The sequence below is a fragment of the Lagopus leucura genome, unplaced genomic scaffold (assembly GCF_019238085.1).
Source record: "Lagopus leucura isolate 7727_CA_CO unplaced genomic scaffold, USGS_WTPT01 Super-Scaffold_73, whole genome shotgun sequence".
NCBI classification, from domain to species: domain Eukaryota; kingdom Metazoa; phylum Chordata; class Aves; order Galliformes; family Phasianidae; genus Lagopus; species Lagopus leucura.
In genome coordinates, this window is record NW_024962252.1 from 74,363,020 (window position 1) to 74,389,125 (window position 26,106).

The window sequence follows — 26,106 nt, forward strand, 5'->3', positions numbered from 1 at the left end:
CCCCCCCCCCCCCGCGGGGGGGGGGAGGGGTTATTGACTTCAGTAGGCAACTTTAACAGAGACTGTGATCTCTAAATCAGTGCTACTGGGTCACATCATGGCACATTGTGAAGCAGTACGTCTGTCTCTCTATCCAGCCTTTGCTCTGGTCTCTCTCAGCCTACAGATCTGAATTAGCAGGCTACTGGAAAATCTTCTGTTGAAACATTCCTTCAAGAAATTTGGATTACAAAAAAAGTATCTTTTATTTGGAAAATTGCTCCAGGAACTCCTGACCATCTTTGCTCAGTGGAGCAGGAAGGTCACGATTTTCAGAGTAAAAAAGGCAACGCTCAGCAAACTGCCTGACCTCCTCTTGTGCACGTACAACATGCCAGCTACTGATGGAACCCAGTAGAAAGCATGGCAGAATGACTGTGCCGTCATTTGGTTCCAAACAAGTAACACTGGAAGGGGTGCAATTTATTTATTTTCTTCCCTCTCTCATTCCTCCATGTTTAATTCTTGCCAAACTGCAACTGAGTTGAGTTCTTATTGCTCCACTACAGAAAAGCAAAGCAGGGAAAACAAACAAAGAAAACAAAGCCAGTAACTCTTCATTAAAGTGAATTGTTTCAAGAGTAAAAATTCAGAAAATGTCCTAAGACAAACAGGACCGACTACATTAGGTCTTCATTGTGGCATTACTGTGGGATTGATTCACAGGCAAGGTAACCAATACTTCACATTTTTTCTGACCTTTGCAACATCGTAGAGGTACTAATTCCACTAGGATAAATTTTTTCAACAATTTCTTGAGTATTTTAATCAAAAGCACACTTTCCTTCCTGAATGTCAGGCAGTTATGTAATTCTATTTATCTTTTTCATTTTTTATTATCATTTCTGACAGAAAATATTTTTTTGAATCCTTGGTTTGTTTTCCATTACTTAACTTCATATCCTTTTCATAAGACAAGTTTGCTTTGGAACCCAATCCCTGTGGCACTTCCGTTTCCTCATAGAAATTGTTATTTGTCTTAGTTCCTGCATTTAAGTTATAGCTCAATCTTGCTCCATTTTTAGATTTCACCATAAAATAATGCTTTAAATCAAGGTGCATACCTCTGTTACTGTAGTGGATTTCACAAAGGCTTTTCCTGATGTCAGATCTTCCTTAGTCTCTAGACAAATACCACAGCTTTTTGTAGATGAAAGTTTTCCCACTAACAGGATATGTAGCCTTTCACCTCTAAGATAATGTTTTGAATCCTGTCTGTCTCAGTTGCCAAACAAGTGTCAAAGAGCAGCAATGTAGATTACAAGAGCTAAAGTATCTTGATCTAATTTCCAGGGAAAAGATTTTTGCAAAGCATAGGAGGATGCAATTTGTCCCCTTTCTCTTGAGGCTGGCCTTGCTAACCAGGAGCTAGTAATCAGAAACTAAAGGAAGACTAAATCAGTTATGAAATAAAGCCATACATTAAGTCACGCGTTGAAGTTGTTTGCAGATTTCAGTTTCTTAAGTGTAAGACTTAATTGAGCATTAAGATAACATTTACTCTGACCATAAGCATGCACTGCCCGTACTAACTGAGGCATTAGTACCTTTGCTTTCACTCACCAGCAAGAAGGGACTTGTTACCATTGCTTCTAAAATATACATTTTTGCACACATGCTGATGCCTGTTAGTGTTTTTCCACATCAAGGATGGCATACAAGCAGAAGAAAAGCTTCCCTTTTTGTATGCCCAAATTCTATCTATTGCAAGCAAAAATCCTCAACAAAAGGAAGGAAAGTAGAAGGAGACTTCAGCTGAAGATTAATTGAAGGATTTTGCACACAAAAAGAATACTAAAGAATGCCAATACACACCACGTACACAGGCTGGGGAAAAAAAAGATTTTTTTCCACATAACCTGTACTCTGCTGGGGCAGTGCAGATGCTGTAGTTGAGTCTTTGCTGTCCGCTTGTCAGTGTTCACCTTCTACACTCTATTGGGGGGTGGGGGTTGGGGGGGGGAGAGGTTATAAGGGAAGACACCAGCTGCCCTGGGACCATTCTGCCGAGTTGCTATTCTGTTTTGTCAGCTCCAGTGGGCAGGCTTTATTTTCAGTATTTTCCAGATTTTGTTCTACAAAAACACTTTCAATTATGGAAAGTTTCTCTCTTTTCTCCCTAATGTATGCTGAGGCAAAGAAACTGTTTCCCAGTGCTATCTAGGTCTTCCATGAAAAACTTCCCCTTGATTTGAGCAGTCCCTCACAGATCTTTTGTTTGAAATGCACTTATTAAAAAATTTATTTGTATTTGCAAGTAGCCTTCAACCCTTGTTTGTCGCACCGCATCTTTTATTCCTTTCTGACACTTCTGATTTTGCTGACTTTTTCCATCATTTTCCCATTTCTTTGGCTTTGTGATGTTTCAATGATTCTGCTGATTTGCATTCTTTATTCTGTCTATCCCACTCTCCAAGGTTTAGATAACTGGTCATTTTTTGTTGATCAAATACTTCTGACTTGATAATAGCTATCTTGCAATCCCTATTAGTTACAGGGATATAACAGCCTATACTGCTTTGTGCTGTGCTCAGTGAAGTCCATAGACCTTCTCAAAAGGTCAAAGTCATGGTTATGTGTATCAGTACAGAGTTTGGCAAAAAAACTTCAGTTTTTCTATGTATCACTTTGCAGAAAACTAAAAATAGAAATGTAAAAGGAAGGAAAGATTTTGCCTAACTCATGTTCCTAACCACATTGAGGATGTTTATTACTTTACTGATGTTCATATTCATTGTATTCACTATCCTGAAGACTCCAGCTAAGTATTTCTTATAGGAGCAGGACATGTGAAGTCAGTGAGCATTTTCCTGGGTTCATTTGATCATTCAGCTACATGGAAACCAGAACTCTGTTAGAAGTTAAAGGGAAAAATTTGTGTTTGGGTAGATACCCACATGTAAGCCTTCAGCATTTTTACCATAGAACAGTTTTGAATCAAGAGCTTCTGTCCCTTGTGCTGTATTGTAACAACAGCTTACTGTGAGACACTCGAAACACCAGAAATACAAAAGACTGCTATACTAATATAAAAGACTGTAATATCCTGCCAGATTCTATAAAAGAACAAAAAAATGATCAATTAGCATTGTGTTATCATATAAATACTAGACTTAAAGTAACATGTGAATTTAATACAAACTTTAAACTTGAATACAGCCTTAGATGCCACTGAGTCCAAACTTTTCTTCTACTCACAAAAAATGCAGTATCTACAGTACTATAAGCCTAAGAGAAAATTAGCTCACTGAACAAAATTGGCCACTTTGCCTCTTACAGTAAACTAAGCTTCTGCTGCAAAGTTTGGCCTTTAAGTGAGAGCTGTTATCAGTTTTGAGCACATAAAAATAGTAATAGCTTCTACTGCCTAGTCATTAATAGAAAAAAAAATAGGATGATATGGTTTATCACCATGCAAATATATTAGTACCGTATTCTAAAAAACATTAATCTGCTGCATAGAAGTATATCTACAGTAGACAGGACAACACTCACTGAAGAGAGACAAGCAAGTATTGAAACTCATCTTCAGGTGAAATTGTTTTATATTGTTATTTTTAATTGCCATTGCACTGAGTAGATAAATTTTCAATTCTAAGCAATGCAACATTCACAGTTCTGCTCTTTAGTCAAAAGCAAAATAAGAAACCAGTAGATATCTTGTTTAAATTGGTTATATCAGAATCGTTTGAGTTGGAAAGGACTCTTAAAGGTCACCTAGTCCAACTTCTCTGCAATGAACAGAGATACCTACAGCTAGTTCAGGGTGCTCAGAGCCTGGTCCAGCCTGACCTTGACTGTCTCCAGGGATGGGGCATCTACCACATCTTGTATGTCATGGTTAGGAGCACAGTCACACCTGCAAGTTTCTTATTGTTTTGTTTTTCATTTTCTTTTTTTTTTTTTCCCCAATGGTAGACATTGTTTTATTTAACAGCTCACCAGTTAAGGCAAGTAATAAAAGTCAAGAGGATATGAGAATCTCAATAGTTAGGAAAATATTGTAAGATCAATAAGATAGACCTCAGGCTGCTATATTAATTGCATCCCAGTAGAGTTTCTTACTCCATACCAGGTAATCACATAACATCTAAAGGCAAATCTTTGATTTTTGTGCTCTGGGCCCTGGAAAAAAGAGTCTGCAATATTTTTTTTTATTATTATTTTACCTGCAGGTGCGCTTTGCTGAGGTCACAGACATGTATTTCAGTAATTTTTCATCAACATTCTGCCCAGGAGCCTCACACAGCAATGACAACAGCAGAATTGCTTACTTGCAGAGTACATTCCCAGCCTAAGCTTCTCAGATAAAAGATTTGCTGTTTTGCTCACTTTCTTGCTCTGCTTTTACAAACAGTCTATTGAAAATCACCAGTATTGAAATGTGAAACATAACTGGGAAAAAAACTGCCTGATGATAAAGAAAGCCTCCTCCTACAGTCGCAGCAATGTCTGTAGGCGCAGCCTAACCGTGAACTGCCTGCTCCTCTGACCAGAAAAATACATTATTTTTTAAGAGCAGTTTAAACTTGCTGGAGCATGCATATACACAGACATTTCTTCCTATCCTGTTTTTAGCAAGTGTTTCTAACATACTACCCTACTGAAAAAGAATACAGCTAGAACTGAAACAACACACAGTATCTGGCTTTGACAGACACATAATTTTTGAATGAGAAGTATCTGCTGTTAGTAGGTTTTGCAAGGCCATAATCTTGCCCTCATATGACCTAACAGCATATTAGAAGGCCACATTTGCAGTTACTGGAATTCATACAGAGTTTAGTAATTTCTGTAAAATTAATCCTACAGACTTGTGAAAGCTCATTCAGACTTTGCTAGCAAGAAGCATACTATCTGAAAATAGAATGCTTTTTGGCGTATTTTTGCACCTGCGGTAATGACAAAATGGGAGTGTACAGAAACCTGGATGAAATTGTTCTTATCTTTTGCTACCATGGTTTATGTTTAGAAACAAAAAATCATGATGAAGGCTATTGTCATAACTCTGAACTGTGCTCTGAATGTTTGAGCACATGTACAAAGCCCAAGTTTATCTAAAGGAAGCAGTCAAACAAAGATCAAATATTCCCTTACAGGGAATGGGAAGCAGCAAGAACTTTGGACTTTGTGAGTTTGAGTTTCTGCTGTGTTGCTTGGTGTGCCTCCTTCATAGCGTGAGAGAAGAAGGGTGGCAAAAGGGCTTCTCAGGACACTCCTGATAGTCTGAGCAAGTGGAAAGGGCAGGAGAGAAGCAAGGAAGTGAGTCTAGATGTTTCTTTTTCCTGAGTTCTGCTCCAAGGTTTCTGAGTGAGAAGGGAGGATGAATAGGGACAAGAATTGCCTGCTGGTAGTCACAGTCACTCCTAAGTCATAGGTCCCTGCAGCCTTGAGCATCCTCTTAACTTGTCCTGCCTCTGATCCACACAACAGGTTACCAGTCCACTCCCTCTTCCGTCCCAGTCATATTTCTCACCTACCTACATGCAGTGAGCAACTGTGAACTAGAATGCCCTAATTACTTCCACTCTACAACATCTACCTTTGTCCTAATCACTCCCTTTCCTTCCAGCTTTCCTCCTATCCCAAATTCCTTCTCAGCACTCCTTTTCAAGACTCCATGTCCTCTCCTCTCACCTTTCCGTAAGTTAATCACAGAATGCACAGACTCTCCCATTCAAGAGCCTCTCCCCATAAGATCCTCTTATTTCAAATCTTCATCCTGATCCTACAATCCACTGTGGAAACCTGCACCACTTCGTTCTCACTCTTCCCTCCACCCTCGATTTTCTATCCTGCTCCCAAATTCTTTTCCAGCTCACCCCACCCCATACATGTGCTCACCCTTATCTGCAACTCCTCTCCCTCCTGCGTCCCTGCCTCAGGCCACGAACCCACTGCAGATTCTTAGATCTTCTTGCTCAGCTTTGGTGATGTGTGCATCTCTACCACATTCTTCCTCAGTAGCTGGGTGGTCAGCTAAAGCCTTTCTTGACTGACTTTTCAGGACAAAAGGAAGGGCTAAGCCCTCCTCATTTAACCATGATTTCAAAACCTCAGCCTGTACTTACCAGACCCCAACAAGAACAAAATGGTATTCAAAAGAAAATAGTGAGGTGAGGAAGAGGATGGTCATACTTATCAAGAAAATACTTTGCAGGTATCTGCCCTAATTCATCATAAAAGTAGACAGTGGAGAAGAGAATTCATCTAGAGGTAGAAGAGTGACAGAAAACTTTGGAGATCAGTGTTTCCCTTAACCAATCCCTGGAAGGGTGGAAAGACATCAGAGCAGAACTTACGTTACAGGTCTGCATTACACTTGCATTTTCCTAAACATCTGGAGAAGCACACGTGCCACATTTGTGCTCCATCTCTAGACAGTAAGAAATGGTGCCCTGGAAACTCAGGTTCTTGGGAACAGCATGAGGCAAGCCATCAGAGACCTAGCAGAACCAACAGGGGAAATTCCTGGTTTGGATTTTGAGAAGATTGCAAAACTGGCAATAAAATTTTCCCCAGAGCTGTGTATGAACAACTGCACTGCAGCAGGCTGGTGTTATTTGCAAGACATGATCATAGTAACAGGAAAATTCTTTCACATATATTGTTGCAAAATGGCACTGAGCAATATTTATGAATATATCCTTGAACATTTTTCCATCACTGGCAGTGACTAATCCTGTGCAGTTCTAGCCAAATCTTCTCAGTTAGTGCGGAGGAACCATTGCATAAACTGCCATGTGGCAGTTAGCAAGGACAGCATGAGAGGCCAATACCCAGTTTCTTTCCAGTTTGAATAAGATTTCTTGATAATGTAAAATTCTTTTGCCGGAGAAAACAGGAACTAGTCAGGATGGCTGAAGAAGTGTGATTTTTATTAGCAACCATCCAAATCCAAAGCAACTTGTTTGTCAACATACTGACAAGAGCACTACTTTACTACTTTAACAAGCAAGTCAGTGTAGATGTTGCAAACGATTATTTGGATACTGGAGCACTGCTCAGGTTTTGTTGCTTGTGTAGACTTATATTGCCGTGCAATGCTTTAAGCATAGCTTTCAAGTGTGGGTGTAATGTGTGGTAGTAAGGCATGCTGGAGTATATTATCAATATATGATGGAGTTATTTGTAGCAGGGACAAGCCTGTTTCATTGGAAGAACTATTTTAAAAGATCTTATCCTGCTGTATTCTTCTTAAAAAATAAATTTCCCTTTTCTGATATTCCTCAACCTCTGAACCTTCCATGTGATTCCTTGCTTGTCTCTTCAGCTACAGAAGGCAAAAGCAGGAAGCCAGGCAAAATTTCAATATGTGAATACTATAACCCTTTGGAAAATTTCAAGCTCATGTTCAAATCCAGGCATTGCTAACCCGTTACAGAAAGCTCAGAGTTTGCAATGAAAACAGTAATTAAGAACCACTATCCGCACTGTAACTCATCTTTTTTTTAAATATCCTGTTCCCAGTGCACATAGAAACAACCTTGTATGTAACATGTACCATACATGCTACCATTTTTGAAGGTATCAGGGAGTTGGGGTTGGCTAGTTTGTGCATTTATGTAGCTGCTCTAGATAGAGAGCTGTTTAATGGGAGTCTTCGTGAACACCTTTTGGTGACATGATACCTTTATGATACCTTTCAGCTTGCAAAACTGCTGCACATCAAGCACACAGGGAACTGCAAACTGGATACAGTTATTTGATCAAAAATATCAAAAATCAAAATCTCTCAAAAACATATGAATTTACAACATATACAGCAAATAGCTAGGACGCACTCAACTACTTCAGATTCTCTCATAGATGTCACATGCATAGACTACTTTCCTCATCAATATACACAGTTTACAATTTCTTCTGTTGGCATTACTGAAATATCAATTTTAAGACAACAAACGTATTTCCTTTACACGCCAAAGAAAACAGGAATATTAACATCTTAAGACTTCCCTAGAGACGGCAAGATTCCCTTAGTTTGTGCATCCCTCAACAATGCACATTATGCCCATGTGAAGAAGGGACAATTCCTCCCACAGCTTTATTCCTTCTTCAAGAGTATCTTTTCTTTCTACCAGACAAATCTTACTCCTCATCTCCTCACCTATCCATGTTATCTTTGGTTTCCTTCTGCCACCAGAATCTGTGTGTGGGCTGCTTTTCGTGGAGGCCTAACTCTGACTCAGAGAATGCTGGGGGGCCCTTCTACTCTTGGAGCTTGGCTCCTCTTGCCCCAGGTTTGTCTCCCAACACACGATGCCGAGCTCAGCTGCCAAGTATTCCACTTAGGTAACGCTTGGCATTTCCAGCCCCAGGGCCTCAGCACTGATGCAATTTCCAAAATTATTTTTTTTAAGCCACAAATATTTTGAATTCCTAGCAACTGAGAAACCCCAAAAGCAAGAAAGCAGCATTCTTCTGCCAGGAAGCAGAGAAGAAAGGCTACAATGGGGAGAAGAATGGTCAACTGAGAACAGCTTCTACTCCCTCCTTCTCTTTTATCTTGAGCTGGTAATGTAAGGTCACGAGAGGGGAGAAAGACAAAAACTGTGATGGAAAGAGACTTGTTCTGAATTCCTCTGTCTGGGACTAGAGGTGGAAAAGATCACAGAAAGCTATAGTATATCTTTCTCTCCTCTGTCCTCCTGCCTCCATAAAAGCTATGTATCAGTACAGGTGAGAAAAATATGTTAGTCATTTTCCACCTTCCTTCTTACCTAAAAATAACCACTCGCATAGTTAATGGTTAGTGCTGCTGAGATCATGGAACAGTTTTCTTTCTATATTTTACCTAAGGCTTAATCATGAGGTTACGCTGCCTTTAGGCTACAAAAGGCGAGAATGCAAAGAGTACATCTTATCCACAAATGCAATCAGTATTTGATGTCTCTGAGCTAAAAATAAAAACTAAAAAATGAAGAGAAGTGAATAATGAAAGCAATATGCAAATCATGAAGCTTAGAGTCTAGAAGCAAAAAACAAGTCTGAAGAGGGGTAAGAAACAAGCAACGTAGAGGATTTCCAAATTCAGCACTAATTCTAGAAAGATGTTTCTATGAAGGTTGTTTGTGTACGATCTTCAAAACTGTCACATATGAATGTATAAATAAGTAAACAAGCTATGGTTACAGAGTTTACAGATTTAGAGCTTTACTGCAAAACAAAACTAGCCCCCCAAATATTTTCTTTAGGCTTGATCCACATTTTTCTATGGCAAGGAGAATTTGAGCTTCTAACCTCAGCATCACGGCTAAATGCAGGAGATCACAGAGCTGATCCAAAGTTCATTAAGCAACAGAGAAATAAACTGGGCTAGCCTTTGGATGCAGTAAAATACAGATGACTGTGCTGTATTTGCCAGGAATAAGAGGCATAGGCAAATTAGCTGACTTCACAGAACATATAAGGTCACTATTATTTGCAGAAGCCATAAAACATGATGAATAATATAGATAGGCTCAAAATTGTTAGGAACACAAAATTAATAATTATAAACACTGATAAGACATGGAGAGCTTGCTTTTCAAATGTTAGGCAGGCAGGTAGTCAAGCCAGTTGCTCAGAAAAATACAGGAATATTTCTCATAGCTTAGCACCAAATAATAAAGTACCCCAACATCAGGGTGCTGATAGAAACAGAGTGCATCAAGAAACCAGTAGGTTTGGAAGAGAGAGTATTTATAGACAGCCACCCCTGAAAATGCCCATCTGACACAAAGTGAAAATTGTTATCCTAATTCTAACCAGTTTGTAGCAGTGTTTGAAAGGTGCCTTCCTAATCTGGGACATTTTGTTTATAACCTAATGATATTGAGTTGTTAATTGGCATGTGAGTTTTCTGAACAAAGTGAATATTTGAAACTTACTGTCTGAAAGAAACTTGTGGCGTGACATCTCATGAACTCCAGTAGGGGACATACATCTGAAATTAAGACTGAGTGTGAGGGAGGAGAAAAAAAGCTTTCTGTTCTCTTTCGGAAGAATATTCCTCGTTGTTACAGAACAAGCCTTCACTTTTAAACAGGAGCCAGAGCGAATTGTTCAAGCCTCACTGCAAATGCATGGTTTTAGGAAAGAAATCCCAAAATATTACTGAGAAAATAAGATAGGTGTAATATGTATTCTTTTCTCCCAGTTTGAAACCACTAGCACAAATGGTAAGACTATGGGCAAGATTAATTAATTTGTAAAAAAGAAAAAGCCTAATAGGATCTAGTACACGGTCAAAGATCACCCTGTCATTAATCTAATGATACGCTTTTTGTTCCACCAATTGAAATGCCTTATTTCACAAACACAATCTTTTCCCTGTCTGAAAACATACTAGTGAGACTGTTGTAACAGCTGTTATGATTTACATGTATTTTTATTAAATTGGGTTTTTTTTGGTCCGGATACCTTCTCATCCCTGCGAGGAATCGTTCCACTAGTTGGCAGTGTTACCTCACTCAAGCAAATAGCCTTAAAACAACATGTTCACCTACAAAATCGAGCTCTGCATTTTTGAGCTGCAGATTTCATTCAGCAACATCTGAGAAAGTTGCTGAGCGATACAGCAAGGAAAAGTATTGGACTGGAAGGATTGGAAAATCAGTTCCCCATCCATACCATAGTTCTCTTCTAACAAATTTTTAGTTTTGTGTAATGTTCTGAAGCAGAGACCAAAGCAAACCCAAGTGAACTTGTCAAAGCAAACAAAAAGATCATCGTAGTCATAAAGACATGCACCTAAGCATAGGTCCAGGCTGTGAATGCAGAGCCAGTGGTATTCCCAAGTCCGCAACCTTTAAAAGCAGAAAAACAGCTGATGAATGCAAATATAAAGCAGAAGTACCTTATATCCCAGTGAGCTGCTACTTCTATCACATTTCAATGCAATGCCTTATGTTCTGTTCTGACTACTGGCTATGAACTACTGATGACAAGGCAAGTGACAATTTCTTGAGTTGGAATTTTTGTTTAAGTCATTTTTAGAATTAAAGGAAGGATTTGTTCCTCGTCTTCCAAGAAGGAGTAGGGCACTGCATTTGGGAGCTAGAGTGCCAGCAGGCCTCTCGGGTAGAATCTGCCTGTGCTGGCTCCAAGAGGATCATTAGAAACTCATTAAAGTAATGAACCTGTTAGTTCTGAAGCTGCATTCACACACACCCACCAAGATGTTAGTTGCCTCCTTGGCTCTGACTTATAGCATCTGCTAATCATCCCCAGGATTTAGCAGAACAAACTGCTTCTGGGATTCTCAGCAGGCAAGCAAGTGGAAATGAAAACAGGTCATGTCTTTCCACCTGGTCTGTGGGAGAAGACTTTCATCTCTTGAAATCTTAACTTGTATGGCTGCTACTGGAATAGTTAATGCTTTGTTCTAGCTGTAAATCAGGATTCCTTTCAAGCAAAAGTACCGTATCAGTTATCTAGAAAGCAACCTTTTAAAAATATCCACTTCTCAAAGGAAAATGAACACAGCCTGAAAGAGTTGTTTTAGAACAATAAAAGAAAAAAGATGTAATCTCTACAGCATTGCAAATTCTGGCTCATGCGCAAAGCCCGCAGACTGACACAAGCACATTAACTGCAGTGAGTCAAAGAAGGCTCTCAAATTAAATCCTCATCTACACTGCTGACACACTTTATGGCCTTAGGTATGTCTCATCAACACCTCTGGGCTCTAAGATACGCATAACACTCCCAAGCATCAGGAAAATTAATTCACTGGTAACTGCAAAGCCCTAAGTAAAAGTTTACAACAATTAACAACCAAGTTTGAGTGATAATGTTTTCATATCCAGAACAAAATGAAGTTTAAAATGCAAGCAGAACCAGCACAAATGGTGGAAAATAAAATTAAAGCAAAACCCCCTTCACTTTTAAATCTCTAAAGACTTATTTGAAATCCAGAAAAATAACAAAACAGTCAGTCTGCAGTTTTGAACAACTTGATACCAACTCTTTAAGAAAGAACTTTAGAATGATATACAAGAGATTATGCATCTAAACTTCACAACTGCTTTGTATATACGGTTTTATAAAATCTCACAAGAGAAAGCAGCTGATCCCACAACTGCAAAGATATTTCCTGTTGCTTTGCATTTAAATTAAACCATTCAATAAGTTACACTGTGCCACAAGACAACACACAGATGATCACAGAAAATACATTAAACAATCACCAAATCTCCCACTATCAAGTATCTTAGCAATTGCTTCCTTTGAAGATGGAAACACTCAGTGGGTTGGAGTTAGCAGATGCAATGCTGCTTAAAACACCCGTGTACATTCTCTAACCTTACTCACCTCAGTATGTAGCAACTGAACTCTATGCGCGGTATCTCCCAGTTCATACCACAAGTTGGAGACTGACATCCATTTGTACTCATTATCCAAATCTATATAAATTCTGCCCAAGTTATTTAGCGTTAAAAGCTTCCATCCTTTGAAGATAAACAGGTTAACAAGCTTTAAAATCATTAATGAAGTAAGGCTAGAGGGATATCCTTCTGCAGAGCATAAACATTGGCTCAGCTGATATCTCATGCCATCAACAATGAAAGATCATTAGCAGACCCAGGCCAAGATGCTGTGGGAAATAAGTTGAAGGCAACAGCTGGAAATATTTGGCTTGTACAATAAAGTTTTGAAACACTTCAGATACTGGATCACCAAGCCTTTTTTTTTTTTTTTTTTTTTCTTTTTAAAAAACAAAAATCAGAAATATTTCATAAGCACTTGCCTGAGAAACAAGGTCAACAGCACCCATTTGTACTCTGACCCTGTTACCTGCCTTGTGATGACACAGACATCCCTCCCCTTCCCTCCTTCTTCCCTCCAAGCATCTGTTTGCAGAACGCAAGTAGCAGTTCATACTCAGAGGAAAGGTATAGGAAGACAGAGGTCTCTGTACTACATGTGGAAATACAGTCTTCTTCAGGTGCTTTGGTGATGAAACAGTGTTGTATATATACACCCAGCTTTGCATTTCCTAATGGCTTCCAACCACAGCAGCAGTTTTAGCCATGTTTAGATTGAGACAGTCCCAGATTCCTACAGTGGTGCAAGAGATCTACATAAAGATAAAAGATGTCAGCAAACACCTTCTTCCTTTGAGCCAAAGGCTGCAAGAGGGATAAACAGCTCTCTGCTGAGTCACGGCTCAGTCAGATGAAATCTGCTTACCTGCTGACCAACGTAACAAGGGATGAGAAAAGTAAGAAAGCAAATACTTGTGTGCTGTTGTACAGGAGCACCAGGCACTACAGGGACCTGGCTGTGTTCACTCCACAAATATAAACATAAATGATGATTCCTGTACTAAAAAAAAACTGACATAAATATTTTCCTATCTGACCCAAAATAGTGAAACCCAAACTAAACATAAACCAAACACCCTCTTTAATGGTGATTATAGCCTCGCTGGATTCTCTGCACAATAACAACAGTATGACTGTATGAAAGGTTGCAAGGAAAAGTACAGCAACGAGACTTTGTAGTTGGCTGAAGGTTTTCATCTAATGTCTAATATAGTAGTTGGCAAGCCTGCAAATGGCAGGGGGTTGGAACTGGATGAACTTTAAGATCCCTTCCAAGCCAAGTCATTCTACAACTCTATGATTGATTTGTCCCTCAGCTCAAAGCGTGTACAGCAGCTGGTTACACAGCAAGTGATTTTAAACAACAAACTCTACATTAAAAAAAGGAATTAACTGTGCACTGTTAAGCAACGTAAACTTGTAGATAGAAGTATGACTTGTCCAGGTTTCACAGCTACCTCACCTGGACGAAAGTCAAAATCCAAAAGCTACCAGAGAAGAAAAGTAACCAGCTCTGCTCCTTGCTTGCGTATTGTGAGGAAATGGGTCCCTGTGTCCTCACACAGCTCTGCCATGACTGGGACACAATGAACATGGAAAGAATCCAGAGAGTGCTCCTCTCCCATGGTATTTTTTTTTTTTTTTTTTTAATACACAGGAAAGGAAGAATAACTGAGACAAAATATATTTGGACTCAGTACAGCATGACAAGAACTAAGTTGTACTCTAGGCCTTTGCCTGAGTAAACAGTGATGTGTCTTGTGAAATGTTCAAAACAACAAAATAAATAGCTTTTAAAGACATAAGCTGTCTGTATAAACAGAGGGTGGGGGAGCACTACTGGATGACCAACACCTTGTTGAAGAAAAATAAAAACCAGCATCTCTCTATTTTTGCAGGAATGAACATCCATCCTACAATCCCAGGACAGCTGGCAATGGATGCTCAGGTACAGCCTCCCATTTGCTGCCTACCCAGTACTGGTAACCATAGACATAACACAGTTGTATACCGCAGGGAGCAAAAGAGAGGCTGGTGTGTCAGATCCCTGTAATAAGCATGAAATTCTTTAAACAGAGTTTGTGGAACAGTTTGAGGGGAACAAATCTCTGCTGATCCCTACAAGAAAGGGGCAGTAGTCTAAGCATGGGATTACCAAAAGATAAATACAGTGCAAGCAATGATCTAGTTTTCTTTTGAACCTGGCAGAGATACATGGATTCTTATCTCTGGGAATTCTCTAAATTAGTTGCACAATCCCTTCCATAAGCATATCTTGCTCGATCTTCCAGTGATTTGGGCTTCTCGCTCCCTCTGCTACCACCTGAAGCAGCTCTCTGGAAGTCTTTAGGAACCTTTCAGTTTCCAGCCTAAATGTATTTATGATTAGATAATAAACACTCGATCTGGGGCTAATACTATCTTCTTGCATAGGATTTTTCCCTCTTTGATACATAACCCTTCAATCCATTTACAAACAGTTGTCCTGTTTTAAGCTTCTGCCCGCCAGGCTAAACTTATCAAGGTCTTTTTTATCTCTTAGTAAGGAGTGACCGGAAAACGTTCAATCCATTCCTTTCTTCCAAGCGGAGTGCTAATCCTTGTCTACAGCTGACTGAATTCAAATTAAGCTTTTTGTCAAGCTAAGTGTTCTTAACTGTACATTTGAAACTTTATCCTTGCCACATCTAATGGCTTGGATACTTCCCTATCTTCTAAAAATATTTTGTTTAGCATGCCCTAAAAGCACATTAGGCTTTCCTCGTCTACTTCACTTGGTTCCTCCTCAGGGGCCTCCAAAATTTTGGTTAGCCATATTCTCCTCTCTGTTTTCCTACACTCCTTGTTTCAAAGATCCAACAGCAAGAAAAGTAAGGCAGTTCACTGCAGAGCACAGAGATTTTGATGCTTCTTGCTAGCTTGCAGGGCTAAGTTGCATGTTAAATTCTGTGCCACTTTCTTAAATCAAGTGGTGGGATTATCGTGCTCGGCACACAGCTTATTTCACAAGATTTAGGTATTGTAGGAATACAACACTTCCCTGCAGTAGAAGATTAACTTTCTCATTATTTCTCCAACAACAGATACTTGTGGTTGTATGTGAGGGAAAGCAGCAAAGAACTGCCAGAAGTACTTTTACTTACAGATAAGTAATTTATTGAACTACAGGAAGAAACTTGCTTATAGATTTGAAAGCAAAACCAAGCAATAATTGAAAAAAAAAAAACAAAAACAAACAAACAAAAAACCCACTATCAGGATACAGCTTGCCCAAAGCTCTTCCATGGAAGAATTAGGGTCTTTGAAAGCTGAAGTAACAAATCAGTACCTTTTCTGGGCCAACGTCAAGAGTACTCACTGTGTTTAATACAAAATTTTCAAAAAGAGATAGGCCTCAAGAAACAAAGGCATGTTTTTACTGGTATTAAAGGAACATATTTACTCTAGCTCCAAAAACACACCCCAGCCCAGAAGAAAAACAACCCTAACCTCAACAACAGAAAACCCAGCTTTCTGCTGTGGCATTTGACTGACATTTGATATCTCTGCCTGAGGTTTGGCAGCCCTGTGATGGTGATCAGGGCTGAAGGACAGAACAGCATCATTGGAAATGTACAACTGGCAAAAACCAACAGACTGCAAAACCAAAAAGCTCCCTCACAAAAACCCAACATCCCCAAGAGGAGCCCTGCAAGATAATTTCAGGAATGGATAAAATAAAATCAGCACAGCTTTGCGTCAGATGAAGCATTTATTTTGGTGAAGTTGTATCAGTTTGTTCTAATGCAGGATATGGTTCATGGGTTGAAAGCCTCAAGGAGAAAGCTTGAGTCCACTTTCAGGGATTGCAAAGAAGGTGAAATGCAAAGTATCTAACCTCAGAAATCTTATAATCTTCTTTGAGACCCACGGGTGAGTGGGTCATCTGAGTAGGGAGAAGACACGAAAAGCAGAAGAAAAACTGAAGGTCATAATAACCTACAGAAATGTGAAGGCTAAAGTCTAATGATGCCTTTAGAAAACAAGTCTAAAACTGCTGAAATCAACATGAGTGTATGACAAATAAAAAACTCACTGTATTGAAAACCAGTCTGCCAACTGCACTGCCCATGTACTTCATGGCTGCTGGATAGCACCAGAAAGCTCTTAGCCATGACTAACAGTGCAGAAGAGCAAGATTAAATTCACAACTTGCTTTCTGATTTTTTTTTTTTTAATTTTTTTTTTTTTTGCTAAGTGTTCAAATATGTAAAACTGAAGTAACACATTTCCTGTAAAACTGTTTTATTAACTTAATGTGCCCAAACTTAGGGGAAAGTCTAAGTTTTTACCCTGCAGTGTGTCAAAAATACAGCAAGGAGTTATTTAAAAAAATGAACTGAAAGTTGAGAAGAGACAGAGTTCAGATTTTAGCTTCTTCTTAAACCAGAATACTGCTTATTTCTGGATTTCATGGCACCACAGAGAAAAAAAAAACTACATAAAATCATTGCTTTCAAATGTTCTTGGTAACCTGCAGATAAGTAACTTTGATAAGTCATTTGGTATAACCAAAGATACATTTAGTTACAGCACAGGCTATGGCACTATTCATCTAGGAGACCATGAAAGCAGAATTCCTTCCTGGATATCTGGCTCTTGTGAGAAATATCCCACAAATGCACACTAATATCTTTCCTATCAATTATCCAGAGAGAAGGATTTTATGGTACCCTACCCCTATATAGATCTTATGTATTACCACTAGCTTCCTCTCTTTCTGACCTCTGCATTTACTGAGTCAGAATACTTAAGCAGAGCACTAAGAGGAAGCACCACCTTTGCTGCCAAGCCTCCTTCCTGCTGAACCCTGGGAACTCTTTCTCCCTCCCAGCTTCAACTTCAAGTTTGCATGATATTTCTGCAGGCTTTCCTTGGCTGCTGCTCTCCCAGACTTACACTTCCCTAGGAAGGGAAATGTTGGCTTTGTTTTCATTCAGCTCCTCATAAAATGCTCACACAGCTAACATCATCACTGAGATTTCTGTGAGATCTACACTTTAGATAGCATGTTCCCTACACCAGGCCACACAAGTAAGTGTAGAAAGATCAACTTAGCCTTGCCTTTTAGATGGTCATCAGAAATGGTCTGTGATTTGTGGAAAGATACAAAAGGAACCTGTGGAAAAATCAGTATTGGGAGCACTGAGAATATTGGGAGAAAAACTCTCACAGTAGATGCCCAAAAGTTATTCAGCTTTCTTCCAGAATAGATGACAATACAAGCATTGCTATCCAAAGTGTCACTGGAGTTTCCTTCCAACCCCTACAATTCTGTGATTCTGTAATCGGTTTCGCACCTTTTCTCACTGCTATGATTATATTCTGCAGAGGAGTTAAAGGAGCAAACATGACAGTGAACATGAAACTAGAGTCAAGGAATAGTCTATGTTTCTGTCCCTTCAAAAAGGAAGAACTACACAAGGACAAGATGCCAGAACTACAGAGACCAATGGAGTTAAGTAGGGCTCAATTCATTCCCTTTGAGGCCTTCCACCCCCTCAACAAAAGCCTTGGGAAAGCTCAAATACAAGCTTGATCTTTAGGTACAATATGTGTCAAGGCCACAGAGTGCAAGATTGCAATTTAAGGTGCTTTGAATACACAACAGATTTCCCAGATGGGAATTTCCTACATTATTATTTTTAATTTTCCATTTCCTAACATTCAAATCCAAAGAATACATCCAAGCGTATTTGACTTTGAAGAAAGCAGTTAAGCAAGGACTGAACTAAGAAAGAACACTCAGCCATCTGCATCATAGCCATTACATTAACTCCTCTGAGAGATGGTCTTTTGAATCCAAGAACAGTTTGTTTTTTCAAAGTCACTGGTGATTATCAGAGGGAAAAAAAATGATTGTTGGGAAAATCTTGGTTTATCCACTGACCAACATAACATTTAACTCCATCCCAAGCTCTCTACAGCGTGATACATTGCAAGATGATGGTATGTTGTTATATGAGGGTCAGCTTCAAGGGCCAACAAAAAATAGCTATCCAGAACATGAGTTCAAAGGAAAGGCAAGACGCATTTTTGGAATGGAATGACTGGTGGGCACACAGCATCAGGATTAACCTCTGGCAATAGAATGAGATTTATTTTTATGCACAAACTAATTTTATGTGCAAGTTTGAATAAGAAACAGCTCTTCAGACTGTTCTGTCCTGGATTTTTAGAGAAGTATTAACAAAAAAAAAAAAGTATATTCAGGAAACCCTACAGATACACAGGTAAAACCTAAACTAACCATAAGATACCTCAATTTCCTTTTGTTTTCTGCATTATTCTTCAGGAGCCAGGAGATACTGTAACAACTTCATTAACAGAATGCTTCTACAATTTCAGGGCCACATTGTTCAGGTTTACCAACCAGGTTGGACAAAATGGTCACTGAGGTGGTCAAAAGGGATTCTCTTCCACTCTGTGTGCCTCTGTCAGCATAATACTTGTTGCTGCATAACTCTGTGTATCAAAAGTTGATAATAGGAAGAAGATCCCTCAAGCTATATGAAAGAAAGGAAGGAAGGAAAACAGGTGAATATGCTCAGAAATAGCATTAGAGAGAAAAAAGCATTTCCTCTTCTTGGAGCATTTCTAGTTTGTTTGTTTGTTTTTTAATTGATTTATTTATTTTTCTAAATTGTAGTGCAGCTCATTATGAATAGCCAAAAATGTCATCCTCAGGGTGAAGTAAAACTGAAATCCTGACAAGTTTCTCTGATCTTGACACACCAGTGAAAGCAGTTTGAAATGTCTGCCTCTATTAGATATTTTGCTCGAGTAAATTCCACTAGAGATTAAGTCTTAATGCTTTATTTCCATTAGAATGTCCTTTGAATAGAGTTTTATAAAAGCTTAAATGAGATGAGAAAACATTTTGGTCAGAACTTATTCATAGCAATGTTTCTTCAGGTTTTTAATAGCCTGAGCTTCAAGGAACTGTAATGTATCAGCTGGCAATCAGTGAACAATGTCTGGGTAATTTTATTTATTTTTTTTTTTCTCCTCCTTTCACAGCAACTCCTGCAATAGAGCTTGGTAAGCAAGAATGCAGTGCCATTCACTGAGACACAACCTGAAAGGGGCACATCTGCCTGCTGGTTGATATGCAGCCATGCATATCAATGGTACCTCACAGTACAGGCATCTGAAAACAAGTGCAGCCTGTGCACCAAGTTTTGTTCACGTTTAGACAGTATCCATCTCACAACTATAATTTTCCTGAATTTAAAAGACAGAGCTAGTCTTTAAACTGGATTAGCAAAAGCACTGTCTGAGTCTCTGAATTTAGTGGAGATAATCAAAAGGCATCTTAAAAGGTTTGAAGAGAAAATCTTCCTACTTCATTGAAGGGATTAACAAATAAATTAACAAACATTTAATGAAAATCTCTGAAGGAAAATGTTCGAGAGCATCACATTCTCTGTCCCACATACTTTGGGTCTTAATCCAACATCTAGCTGCCAGATATTGAGGTAAATCCTGCATTATGGTGCTTACCACCCTCTCCAAACTGAAGTTAGCATTATTTGTCGTCCCTCTCCGGTACCTCTTTTCCTTTCCACTGAGGGCTGTAAAGAGGTGAAGTATGAAAATATTCCAGTGCCCACAGCAGGACTTAAAAACCCCCCATGCAGAGCATTTTCCTGATCCAGCTGGGTGTCAGTGTACGAATGAGATAGACAACCAAAGTAGCAATGCCTGAAAAGGGGAATTTTTTCAGAAGAAATTTGTTGTCAGACTGCACGTGCTTTCCTACAGCAGTGAAAAGGTTAATTGCATCAGCATCAGAGTGTGCTACTCCACGGTTACAGCCCTGAAAAGTCATCCTACTACAAAAGCACCTCTATATTTCTTGTAACAGTTTAATCTTTAGGGGAAAAAGTTACTCCCCTGATTTGCAGTAAATTACTGCTCCGGGCAAAACTTTGCTAGAAGAGAAATGTTTCTGTCCATCCACTTTTATCTATCCACAAGATACAATCAGTTGCTGTTGCAGAAAGTCTCCAGAACATCCAGTTACAATTTCAGCCAAGGTTAACTCGCAGTCCCCAGCTCCCCCCGCGGCAGACCCTGCACTTCTGGAGGTGTGGGGCTGCTCAGGAACACGCTGGTGATTTTCCACTGTCTATGCAATACACTCACAATGATGTTTCTCAGGTATCTCAATTACATGGCTCAGGATTTTCTAACGCTGCAAATCCATTTCTTCATGATGCAACATGCTTGAAAAGAACCTTTCTTTAGAGAAAGTAGCAGGATCTTACTTCTGAAGCTGTTCTATTTTCTTGTTCAATTTGTACAAAGGAAATAAGTTACGAAAATAACTCTCCTTTCTTCACTCAGATTGTCCGTTTTTTTTGGTAGACATTCTTTCACATTCCCCTGAATTCTCAAAAGTCACTGCTCTTTGCTTTTGGTTATATGTAGAGGAAAAAAGGAAGATATTTTATAGGACATATTTAAACAAGAGTGCAGTTAAAAAAAAAAAAAAAAAAAAAAAAGCCAGAATAAACACCATGTGAGAAATCTGAGTCTGTCCTCCTTGGGGAAGGGGAGAGGGAAAAAAAATGTTATAACCTCCATACAGCCCCCTCCTTCCTATGCCTGCCTTTCACTGCCCACAAGAACCTCCAGAAATGCAACTTATTATTAAGAAAGCAAACCAGCAAAACCTCATTTCAGCTCATTCTTTCCCATCCCATCCCGATGCCACTGGCTTTTTCCATCCCATTCCCTCTCACCCTGTGGGGCTTTCTGCTTAAATAAGAAATAGTATAAGCAGCCACACTCTTCCTAGTCGTGAAGATAGAACACATTAGTTCAAACCCAGTGCCAGGTCCCCACCTTAAATACTGTCCCAAAAGCATGATACTCAGCCAAGTTCAGTTATGTACCTATCATCATCTTTTACCTGTGCAGTTTATATTAATTCCACATGCCTGCAAAGCACCTGCAGAATCTCACAAGGGAGGCTGGCTGTGTAGGGCACTGGCATCATCAGCTAAACACAGAGAGAAACTAGCTTGAATTTCATAGGAATGTCTCCATTCCACAAAACTACATGTGACATTTCTGCAAAAGAACTACAGCTAAACAGCTATTCTGTAAGCTTAAATTCACTTATTTTTCCTCGTCTGGCACAAAAAGGTTCAGAGAAGGGACTTTCTGCTGCATCTGCATGTAGGGAAATTTACCAAAAGCAGAGGACCTTCTGGAGCCTGTTCAGTGAAGTTTCTCCTCATCCTCACAGAGGCCTTGTATCCACTAACACTTCTTTCCTCAGTTTCCCCAAATCTTCCTTAAACATCACTATTACATTTGAACAATTAGATGGGGCCTTCTTCAGTCCTCTAGCATGAATTAGGAGGAAGGTAACTTAGAAGCGTCCTGATGTTTTTCCATATCAAAGCTGAGTGGCTCACAGAATCTGAATGCCCCAGGAGATACACGCATTCAGAAGCATTTTAACTGATCTGTTTTAACCGATCTGAGTCCAGAGTTGCAGTGTAAGACCTAGTTTATTTGTTTATTAAACAGCATTATGATGTCCTGGGAAACTTTAAGTTGCTTATATCCTATGAAGTGATATCACCAAAATGAAACAGCAGGTCATAGTGTCACAGCTGGAAATCTTGAATCCATCATAACAAGACCTCCAAGTTTCCAATTCAAAAAGCTCTGAAGTGCTGATGTATTTTTCCTCCTAAGTGTATTTAGCTTAAGGTTCTGCTTTCTGTGGTTCATTGAGAATAAGATTGATGTTAAGCTAGATAAGATTTCTCCTGGAAACCGCAGTTGTGATGGTGCTGCATATGGAAAGAGTATGAAAAGCTGTAGTATAGTACTGTCTACCCTGGAGGCAGGGTTACTTTGCCACGCTGCCATGCCATGGGTTATTTACAAGCTATGGAAACACATGAAATACAGAAACACTATAATGCTGATGACAGGAAGGCATGGACTACGAATGAGTTGTGACATGGTTGGTAACTGCTTGTGACAGAGCATGATTTATGAACTCAAGATAATAGGATCCAGGATACCTGAGGAGAGGATCTTCTAAAATACATACTGTGTTTAAAAGATTTTATCATCAAGGCAAATAATGTGACCACACAAACAGGTGCATGGAAGAGAACCCTTATCAAGAAATCTAATGTTCAACCTTTTCCTATTTGACCAACGGTTTTCAACATTCTTGCATCTTTACAAGTTTACAGACGAGAATAGTAGTAGAAGAACGACGCTGAAGCGGTTTAGATGGACCTAGGGCCTCAAGCCTCCAGGTTTTCCAGAAGATGGATAAACTTGAACAAAAGTGCACCCACTTCAGAAGTACCACTTCCTACAAATACTTCAGCAGAAAAGGAAGTTTAGTCTGTCTAGCATCAGTTGTCTAAATATTTTCTTCTATAACAAAACCATTAATTCAAACTGGTAATAGAGATGATGACTCTACTAGTAGAACTAGCATCCAGCTAGTGCGGAAGCCCAAATCCAGCAGTAGATTTATACCCATATAAAATCCCATGTCCCTTTGTCAACCACAGAATGGTTTAGTTTCCTTCAGTCCCTTCAGCTGACTACAGTTCATTTACGAGATAAGTATTTTCTCAAAGCTCACTCAAGATATGCCTGTGGAGGAGAAAAGAAATAATCACAGTCTTCAGACAAAAGAAGTTAGGAAATACTCTGCTATGTATCTTTGGCAGTTTTTCCTCCCCAGATTAGTAAATCCATCCAGGATTAATCAGCTTAACCAGAAAGATTATTTAAACAATGTTAAGATGCAAAATATTGCCTGAGAAATTTTGTTACGATCAGGAGAAATGAAAGTTAAGCAATGAGCACTCTAACTCTTGGCATATAAACTACAAAGCACTATTTCTTAAAGATAAAAGTCACTAGACCAGTTTTTTAGTGCCAACTGTAGGTGCCTGGAGAACAAGGAGTAACCTATTACAGTTTCAGGTAAATCTGATACACCTTTATATCCACATGCTCTAGCCACTTCTTTTAGTCCTATGGCTTATGTCCCAGGGAAACAAAAAGAGGATGAAGATAGGGGAATTGAAGGTCTCCTTCAAAGAAGTAAAAGGAATACGAAGCAGTCAGGAAGCTCACAAGAATTCACCTAAGAAATTTTGGGCAGATAAAGGGGGAATTAATTCAGTTCTGATTTCAACAGACAGGTTGAAGCAGAAAAAATAACAATAATTTTCCTCTCAGCTCTCTGTATCTGAATTATCAACACCAGATCTTAGTATATACTGAAAGAGAATTTTGCATATAGAAAACTCCAGAATGAAAAAAATTGTTAAACACTACATTTCCCAATATGTTAACACAGGGTTACTATAAAAACAAAATGTTACTGCTTAAAAACAAACAAAAAAAGATAATGGCTTTCTCCTTCAATACACTGCAACTGAAGTAAAAGAATTAAGTAACAATAAAAGAAACAAATCCATTCCCCTGGCTTAACCCTGGAAGAAAGTTTGTTCATGAACTGCATGGCAATGTACGACTCTAAAAGCTACCAGGAGGATATGAAATAAAATCTCTTCCCAGCATTTCATGCTCTTCCATATAACAGATTTAAAGAGAAACAAACAAGTCATACAGGATATTGATGAGCCTCTGAACAATCCCTCTTTTCATCGGGATCCAAACTGAGTTGTTCCAAAAGCCGCCTGGAACATGCCTAGCTATTTCTGTTCCTAGCAGTACAGTCATGGAAAGTTTTCCATGTACCACAGCAAGGCCACAGAGCAAACAGTTTATCACTGAGCGCCTGAGCTTGTGCAATAAACAACAAAGAGAGAGTAATACACAGCAAAACCTTGAAAGTTGAAATTTGGACTCTAATTACCTGGTCAGATGCTCTATTGAATGGGTTGTGTAGGATAATTTCTTGTTTAGAGAACAAAAGCCAGTCCTCTTTGTCTGGACTCTAATCTTGGTTTTATAGTGGATTATTATCAGTGCTTTTTCCCTGGAATGCAGTTTCTCTGCACAGATTTAAAAGAATAAGTCTTTTTCTATTCCTCTGAGAAAATAGCACATCGTGTATCTGCTCCTGTATAGTTTTTGTCTATATTTGGGATGAAGGCAACCAGCTCAATTCTTAGCTATGCTTCGGTTTCCTTCAGCTCCCTGGCAAGAAGACCATACAGAATACCAACAGAATGCCTCCCTATGTAGCACTAAATTGGCATTGAGGCTCTTCAGCCTTATCCATATCCTTATCCTACCCTTCCCATCCTCCTCCATCCACAGCTTTTAGGGGACAAGCATACAACCTGGCCACCCCTCAGAGATACACCAGGTTTCCCAACCAGAAGTCACGGACCAAACAGATTTTAGCTACAAAGCACATACCTGTGTTAATCAGGAGCAAGAGCTAGCAGAGGAGATCCCAGAGTATATCACAGGCATACAGCAACTAAATCTGTTATGGTTCAGAAACATTTCCTGGTAGAATTAGCAGGCAGCTGTGTTAAAGAGCAAATGAGCAATGTCAATCAAGTTCAGTGGTTCCTGCTGTGCTATACTTCACAGCTGAGGACCTGCAAAACTCACAGTTCCCTACTGGGGTGCCTTTCCTAGTCAGATGCAAATGTGGGAACAACAAATTGCTTAAGAGCTGTAGGTTTGATTAAGGTGTAATGATTTTAAATCATTTTAAATCATAAAGAACAGTAAGATTCAGAACATGGTACTTCTGTGACTTTCACAAGAAGTTCAGTACAAATCCAGAGAAAAAATCAGACAAAGCAAGAATGACTTGCCCCACTTTGTTATCTGCCTTAAAGATATGTAGAGACAAGAAGACCTCATGGTTTCATGCATCTTATTAAAAGTCTTTCCATGTCTTCCTCTAATTTTTCTTTCTATAACAGCTTACTGAAGCACTTTGGGAAGGTCCGCTTTATCAGTGTGTGATCACGCTATTGCAAATGCAAGACTTTTCCAAAAAAACAGCCCAGAGATGCCGAATGGAAAGTACACTCTGACCAAATATTTACTATTGCTACCAGGGATGGAGTTGAGAGGTGGTGTTTCCATGATGTTTTGTTCCTGTAAAACCAAGAACTGTTCTATAAACTTTGACTGTCACTAGCAATTGCTAAACTCAACACCAGAAGAAAGCAAAGAGATTCAGAAAGAATGAGATTACTTATTCTCAGGGTATCACACATAAATAATACTTATTAGTGAATGCCATTAAAAAATGAATCCTCATAATGACTGTGAGAAGTAACTGATTAAAACAAAAGAGTTTAAATGTAAGAGCAGGGTGATGCAGAAACTCAGTGCAAGGTTATCTTGCTCTGTTCTACTCTGAAAGGCATACGTGCATGGCTGTGAGTTTATTTTAAAAAGGATATTCAATATGAATCTGCTAGGAATAATAATCTATAAACCCTAGGTGTTTCCATATCACCCATTGGCCAGAGCTCTCAGAACGATCTATGAGAATCAGTGAATAAAAATATTTTTACTGCCTCTAGACTGCATCAGGTCATTTCTCACCATCTCTTTGAAAGCTGCTAAGAGAAATGTGGAATTAGGTATAAGCAGGCTGGACACGCAGAGAGAGCAAACGGGGACAAGAAATGTGAAATATACACCATGTTCAAGGCAGCAACAGTGAAAAATTCAAAATAAAGTGTAAAAGTTCAGCACAAGAGATTAAAATAATTCCAGCAGC

At 39.1% G+C, this 26,106-nt stretch overlaps 1 long non-coding RNA gene across 1 annotated transcript in view; it reads right to left on the bottom strand.

The window, feature by feature from the left end:
* LOC122186821 overlaps positions 1–24,814 on the bottom strand; it is a 32,090-nt gene extending 7,276 nt beyond the window's left edge. Inside the window, exon 1 of the long non-coding RNA XR_006181192.1 lies at positions 24,774–24,814. This is a non-coding gene — a long non-coding RNA (uncharacterized LOC122186821). The remainder of the gene's footprint in view (positions 1–24,773) is intronic.
* Positions 24,815–26,106: the final 1,292 nt, after the last annotated feature.